The sequence below is a fragment of the Engystomops pustulosus genome, chromosome 8 (assembly GCF_040894005.1).
Source record: "Engystomops pustulosus chromosome 8, aEngPut4.maternal, whole genome shotgun sequence".
Taxonomy (NCBI): domain Eukaryota; kingdom Metazoa; phylum Chordata; class Amphibia; order Anura; family Leptodactylidae; genus Engystomops; species Engystomops pustulosus.
In genome coordinates, this window is record NC_092418.1 from 38,631,670 (window position 1) to 38,639,779 (window position 8,110).

Consider the following 8,110-nt stretch of genomic DNA (forward strand, 5'->3'; position numbering starts at 1 on the left):
TCGCCCACGTTTAAATTTGTTGAACCAATATCTAACTGTGGTCATAGATGGCGAAGTGTCCCCATAAACAGCATCCAACTTTGCTTCTATCTCCTCACATTTTTTCCCATCCAAAAACAAAAAGCGAATCACCAAACAATACTGCTCTTTTTTTCCATCTTAGCTAAAATCACGAAACACGTCTTATTGCCGTCGTTTGATAGATGGCAGCACACGATGATAACACCAACTTCCATCAGGAACGCCCTATGTTGTCAAATACGGGTACCTATTGAACCGCCCTCATATACCACACCCCATATTCTTTTAGTGTTAGGCTCATTAGTCATGGACGACAATGGGCCACTGTTCTGGCTAGCGACGGACCTTCCTGCCAGTGGACCCCAAGCGAACATCAAGTATAGGTGGCCCTAACCATTCAATAGGATGTCTAACTAACAATATGATGTATAACTCACTATATGGGAAGGTTGATTAGAATTGGTGAACACAATTTAAAGAAGGCGGAATTAGCCGTGAAAATAGAAATCTTGGAGGTATAAAAATACACATTATTTAATAGGTAGGATTTGTGGGAAACATAAATGGGTTAAAAAGGAAAGAAGATTCCCTTACACGTTTCTTAATAATAAGGGTATATGAATTTCATGTATAATACTCAGAGGAAAATATATGTTTATGGGAAAAATGGATTGCATGGTCTTTTGTAATAAGGGGTTATCACATATGAATGCTTAGCTAAATAGAGAAAGTAAAATAGATTTTCTCTTTCTCGATGGATATATATATATAGATTTTTTTTATTTTTTTTATTTCCCTCTTTTCTTTTCTCCTCTCTTGCCCTCTCTACCTCCCTTTCTCAAGTATCCCCCCCCTTTTTTTTCTCTCTCTCCCTTTCTTTCCCCTTCTCCTCTCTCTTTCCCTCCTTCTTTCCATACATTTCAAATGAAATTCAGAGATTGTGGTAACTGTTATGGTTGATAGGAGAATCACCCACTCTCTATATATGAAATAATAGATATTCTAAGGGAGGTTATGAGGTATGGGGAGGGGTGGGACTCGAGTCTCTTCAGACTCATGGAATTTTGGTACCGCTCAAAAAGAATACACCTCTCTAGTTGGTTAGGTGAGATATCATCCCTTTAGTCTGGTATTTTAGTTGAGCGCTTTTTGGCGCTACCTACCTACTGAACTTAGCCAAGGCTAAGAGAGGCAAATGGGTCTTGTGTTGTTTTTTTTTTGTCTTGGAGCCCCCCTCTTTTTCTCCCCCATTACTATACTCACTACCCCGCATCTGCTGTGTCCCCTCTCAGTCTTAATAAGAATATTGTATGGTCATGGATCAGTTACATATAGTTTCTTCCAACACAAAGGGCTTAAATATACCTGAGAAAAGAATATCTCTGTTACGTTTGCTCAAAAAACAAAAAGCCTCTATAGCACTTATACAAGAAACACATTTTCGATCAGATCAAATCCCTAGGCCAGTGGTGGAGAACCTATGGCACTGGTACCAGAGGCGGCACTCGGAGCCATCTCTGTGGGCACCCAGGCTATCACCCCAGAATGAAGTTCACCAGACAGGATTGAATTTGCCCTCCTCCTTTCAACCAGACAGGGATGCCCCCTATCCCCTCTCATATTTGCTTTGGTTATTGAACCACTTCTGTGCGCTGCCAGGGCTAATGTAGACATAGAGGGTATTAAAATTGGACAGAGGAACCACAAAGTATCCGCCTATGCGGATGATTTATTATTTTTTAATTGCTAAACCAAATATCTCACTGCCTAATTTGATGGCTGAATTGCAAAACTACTCTAAATTATCACTGTATAAAATAAATTTAAATAAATCTGAAATATTAAATATCTCCATTCCCAGTAGTGAGGTGGTAAATCTGAAGGAGAAATTTCCTTTCAAATGGAATACAGACGAGATTAAATATTTAGGGATTGTCTTAATGGCCGACCTGAATGGTTTATTTAGAAGGAATTTTATACTGTTAATGAATCAGGTAGAGCGAGACTTGGATCAATGGGGCAAAGGGACTTTTTCTTGGTTAGGTAGATGCTCTATAATAAAAATGAATTTACTCCCAAGAATTTTGTACTTCTTACAGGCAATCCCAATTACAATTCCTAATAGTGCCCCTTGGATCCAACTCCCGTGTTTACTTGATTTTAAGCATCCAACCATAACTCCTACGTTAAAGATCTGTAATAAATATTTACGAGGAAGCCATCTATCTCCTACATTTTCTCCTCCGTTTCCCATTCTAAATAATCCAAAATTCGAACCAGTTAGGAAAGACCAGAGATTCAAAGAGTGGAAACAGTTTGGGAGAATATACGCTAAGGATTATATAAAGGAGAATGAGTGGTGGACGCTGAGGGATTTAATCTCACAGGAGATTCCCAGTCATCTGGGATACTGGAGAGCACTCCAATTACACCACTATTTAAGATCTCTACCACCAGCAAGCTCCTTTTGTCGGGATTTAACAATATTTGAAGAGAGATGCCTGGGTAAAGGCCATATCTCATTCTCTTTCAGTAATCTATACTCTGTTGAGAGATGGGGAGACTACAGAGAGACCAAATTGTATAGAGAAATGGGAAAGAGACCTTGACATTGACATAACAGAACAACAGATTTACAATTTAACATATTGTTCCTCAATGGCCTCTATCATACAAGAGCAAGGGTATAAAATAATATCGAGATGGTATAGAGTTGTATTAAATAAGATGCATCCATCTACTTCACCAATGTGCTGGAGATGTGGAAAGGAGAGAGCATTCCCAAAAGACATGTAGCAGGGTACCTGCTTCATGTCTTTTGGGAATGCTCTGGTATTCGACCTCTCTGGGACCAGGTGGGACGAACACTGAGGCAATTAGGAGAGGGGAAGATGGAGATAGAGTTGTATCCACCTCTTTGTCTATTATATATGTCCAAACTTGCACCAGAGAGATACAGATCTTTAATTGTGGGTCCTCTAGTTCAGAGGTCCCCAACCTTTTTTGCACCAGGGACCGGCTTTAAGCTAGACCAGTTTTCCATGGCCCGGTGGGGGCGGGGCTTTGGTCATATGGGGTGGGGTTATGGAGGGGTGGAGCTTATAATATAAGATATCAGGGAGTGTCCGGACCAAATCCATCATATTGGTTTGGTGTAAAAATAAAGCAATGCAAAATGCATACAGCGTATCACCATGTAGTATAAAATGCATACAGCGTATCGCCATGTAGTATAAAATGCATACAGCGTATCACCATGTAGTATAAAATGCATACAGCGTATTGCCATGTAGTATAAAATGCATACAGAATACCACCATGTAGTATAAAATGCATACAGCATACCGCCATGTAGTATAAAATGCATACAGCGTATCACCATGTAGTATAAAATGCATACAGCCAGAGGTCGCATTAACGCCTCACCACGCGTCATAGACGCGTGATGAGGCGCCATTACCCCCCAAAATAATTGCCATGCGTAAAGTTACGCTTGGCAATTATTCCCTGTAGCGCGCAGTCAGAACGGGCCGTTCAGCGGGACACGTGACACAGTGATCTGTGTCACCAACGCTCCGGAGCAAGAGCGCAGGACCCGGGAGACCTGTGGACAGCGGGGCTGCTGCTCCCTGTCCTGCTCCATGTCCTGATCCCGACCGGGTGAGTGTAGTATAGTGTTCTGTGTTCCGGGTGTAGTGTAGTGTTCTGTGTTCCGAGTGTAGTGGAGTGTTCTGTGTTCCGGGTGTAGTGTAGTGTTCCGGGTGTAGTGTAGTGTTCTGTGTTCCGGGTGTAGTGTTCTGTGTTCCGGGTGTAGTGTAGTGTTCTGTGTTCCGGGTGTAGTGTAGTGTTCTGTGTTCCGGGTGTGCGCGGTGTAGTGTAGTGTGCGCGGTGTATTACCGAAATTTTCATACTCCTCAAAAATGGTGAGAGGAGTATTTTTACCCTTCTGGAAAAATGTTAGTGCGACCTCTGCATACAGCATACCGCCATGTAGTATAAAATGCATACAGCATACCGCCATGTAGTATAAAATGCATACAGCGTATCACCATGTAGCATAAAATGCATACAGCGTATCACCATGTAGTATAAAATGCATACAGCATACCGCCATGTAGTATAAAATGCATACAGCATACCGCCATGTAGTATAAAATGCATACAGCGTATTGCCATGTAGTACAAAATAGAAGCTCTGATAAATATCACAAATACTACATATACATACAGCATATATACACACATATACAAACAGTATATACAGCATATGCACACACTGCACATACACATACATATATACATATAAATATATATACACACACACCATATACAGAATATACATAAACACTCATACAGCATATGCACTTATACACACACACACACACATACAAATATACACACACATATACATACACGAACACATAAATATATACATGCACAGATAAAGTTACATTACCTTTTTTTTATGGTCCTGACAGGTATGCGGGGAGTGGAGGAGCCAGGCACCCGGTGCTGTCCAGTGGGCTGCCGCAGCATGGTGCCGGCCAACTGGCATACGGACAGGAGCTTGGTGCCAGGTGGTCGGCGGGCGGAAGATCGGTGCATGCAGGCCAGGCACTTGAGAGCTCGTCGTGGCGGCTGGTTACATGGTGCGCGCGGGCCATGTAACCGGCCGGTTACCAACGGCCGGTTACATGGTGCGCGCAGGCGATAGCTCGGTGCCTGGGGGCGGGCAGCTTGGTTTCGGCAGGCAGGGACCAGAGCGCGGGCGGGAGAATGATGATGGTTCCGGGCGGCCAGCGGGAACTCGGCGCTTTCCGGCCGGCAGAAGGGGCAGGCGGCAGCTCAGTGCCGGCTGGCGCAGGGAGCCTCTTGCCGGCTGGAGTGCGGGCCGGAGTAGGTTGCGGGCCGGCTGGCTGGAGCACGGTTCCGCCCCCTCCTACAACCGGAGACGAGCGCCCCTGCGCGGACCGGCTGATAGACTCCAACGGCCCGGTCCTGGTCCGCGGACCGGCGGTTGGGGACCTCTGCTCTAGTTAATGCAGCAAGGGCTTGTATAACTTCCAATTGGAAAAGCACAAGTACTCCCACATATAAAGAATGGGTCCAGAGAGTTGAAGAGATTAGGAAAATGGAAGAGTTAACAGCATATGTGAAAGGGAAACATGAATTATTTCAGAAGACTTGGGGGAACTGGGCGGAATACCAATTCACAGTGGAATATAGGAGGTTGCTGGAAGATTAATATCCTTAATACATATGAGGAGGACTGAGGAGAGATGAACGTGGAGGTGGGGAGAGAAAGGGGGGGAGCCCTATGTGTTATGATTAGAGATGAGCGAGCACTAAAATGCTCGGGTGCTAGTTATTCGATACAAACTTTTCCCGATGCTCGAGTGCTCGAATCGAATAACAAACCTCATTAAAGTCAATGGGAGACCCGAGCATTTTTTCACTGAAAGAACACATTAAAAGAACAGTGCAGAATAACACATCACACATGTTTACAGATGTTTTCCTTGTAAGAACACATTGAAAGAACACTATTCTTCACTTTGCAGGTGTTCGCGCGTGTCTCCCGCTAAGTTAGGAGATGTGCACGAACATCGGGAATGTGAAGAATAGTGTTATTTCAATGTGTTCTGCACTTAAATGGTCCTGTGTTCACTGTTTTCATTCTACTCTTCACATTGCAGGTGTGCGCGCGTGTCTTCCGATAAGTTCGGAGATACGCGCGCACATCTGCAAAGTGAAGAATAGAATAAAAACAGTGAAAACAGTGAACACAGGACCATTTAAGTGCAGAACACATTGAAAGAACACTATTCTTCACATTCCAGATGTTTGCACACATCTCCTAACTTAGCGGAAGACACGCTCGAACACCTGCAATGTGAAGAATAGTGTTATTTCAATGTGTTCTAACAAGGAAAACAACTGTAAACATGTGTGATGTGTTATTCTTCACTGTAAGCACTGTTCTTCACTGTCTTTTATTAATTTAATGCTCGATCTCCAGCTGGCGAGATACTCGTCCGAGCAACAAGCCGGTCCACGTATGCTAATACTCGACCGAGCAATATACTCGCTCATCTCTAGTTATGATATGTGTTTTTTTTTTCTCTCTGTTGTTTTTTGTTGTCTTTTGATTTTTGTTGTGTAGGTAGATTTGGGAACTTGACAATGACGACTATTCAGTTGGAAATAGAGGAGATGGTCATAATGTTATTGGAAAATGATTGTATTTTTTGCCCTGTCCTCGTCTAGGTAAAATAGGGAGGGTGGGAAGAGGGGAAATTGAATAAGCATATGGATTGTATTTGTTATTTTTGTGTATATATGGAAAATAAGAATTTAACAAAAATGTAAAAAAAATTGGTGAAAAACGCATGCGTTTTTTTACAGACTGCTTAAAAAAGGCCCAAAAAGTGGTTCAAAATGCAATGAAATGAAAATGAAAAATGGCTTGGAAAGTGGATGTGGATATAATATTTCTACTTTCAGTGACTCGGTGGAGGAGAAATGGGAGTAAAATCTGCAGGCGAATCCCATGGACTGCAAACACATTGGGAGCGATTTATCAATGCGTCTCAGGTTCAGTCAGTTTAGGGTGATGTCACACATGGCGTTTTTGGGCCGTTTTTAGTTAGTGCACTTTCAGATCGTTTTCAAAAAACGCATGCATTTTTAAAAACGGATGCGCTTTTTACGATCTGAAAACGCACTAAAAAACGGCCCAAAAACGGTCATGTGTGACATCACCCTTAGCGGAGGAAAACCCTATTTTCTGCGCCAGAGTTATCACAGTGTTAATAAATCTGGTGCGGGATAAGACTGGCGGTTTCCAGTTTAGACCTACTTTAAAGTGGTCTAAACTCTGTGTCAAAATTTTTGGCGCACAGAACATTCAAATAGACCACTCCCCCTTTTAGACCAAGTCACACCCCTTTCCCAAAGGCCACGCCCCCCAGCTGGACAAATCGGAAAATGGCTAAAAATAGGTCTAAAAAGCCTTGATAAATGTGATGTTAGGCTTTTCACTCTGGTTTTTGTGACACAAGTCCAGAAAACTATATAAATCTACCCCTCCCTGGGTGGGTCGGGGACATGAAAGCCCACCACATTTAATATATTCTCTACCGGAGTTCCAAGATGGATTAGAGCAAAAAAATGAACGAGTTCTAAGTTGGTCTACAGGACGGAACTGGCGGAGTTTGCGCCCATATTCAACAAGAGGCGAATATCCGCGCATGACCGCCGGCAGGAGTAATTTTAAGACTGCTGTTCTAAACGACAGTCTTGATGAATTCTCCCCATTGCACTGCACAGGAGTCCTTGAATTATACTGAAAAATGATGCAAAGACTCCCTGTCTGCTAGCAGGACTGTAGTCCTGGTACTATAGGAACTGTAATTCAGCTGACAGACAGGGGGTCCTTGCATCGTATTTCGGTATAATACATTGGGGCTTATTAACTAAGGCTTCATTCACACGTGCTATGCCGTGCGGGCATACTGTCGTGTGCTGGAGAGGAGGAGGAGGTGACTTTTCCTCCTTCCATAGGAAACAGCGGTGCATGGCCGCACATCAGGGAAAAGATAGAGCATGTTCTATCATTTCCTGGTGTGTGGCACCGTACCGCCACCGGGCGGACATTGCCGTCCCCGCAGACCGCGGTGTGAATGAACCCTAATAAGGGTACATTCACACAGCGGTATGCCCGACATGCGGACATACCGCCGTGTGCTGGAGAGGAGGAGGACACGGCCCCTCCTCCCTCCATAGAGAATAGCGGTGCATGGCCACACACACGACAAAAGATAGAGCATGCTCTATCTTTTTGCGGTGTGCGGGCCGGATCGGTGCCACACATGTGGGTCGGGCTGTCAGACTATCGGACGGATTTGGATTAAGCGCAGGATTTAGCATTCAAATTTGTGTCGGAAGACATGCACTTACATGCACCGGGAAGAAGGTGAACTCCGGCGAACCTGATCGGGTGCGACATATGCAGGATATCGGACGCACGATCTCGGCAGATGCGCTTTCCAGCAGTCATTCCTGATCGGGGATCGCGACTCGGACAGGT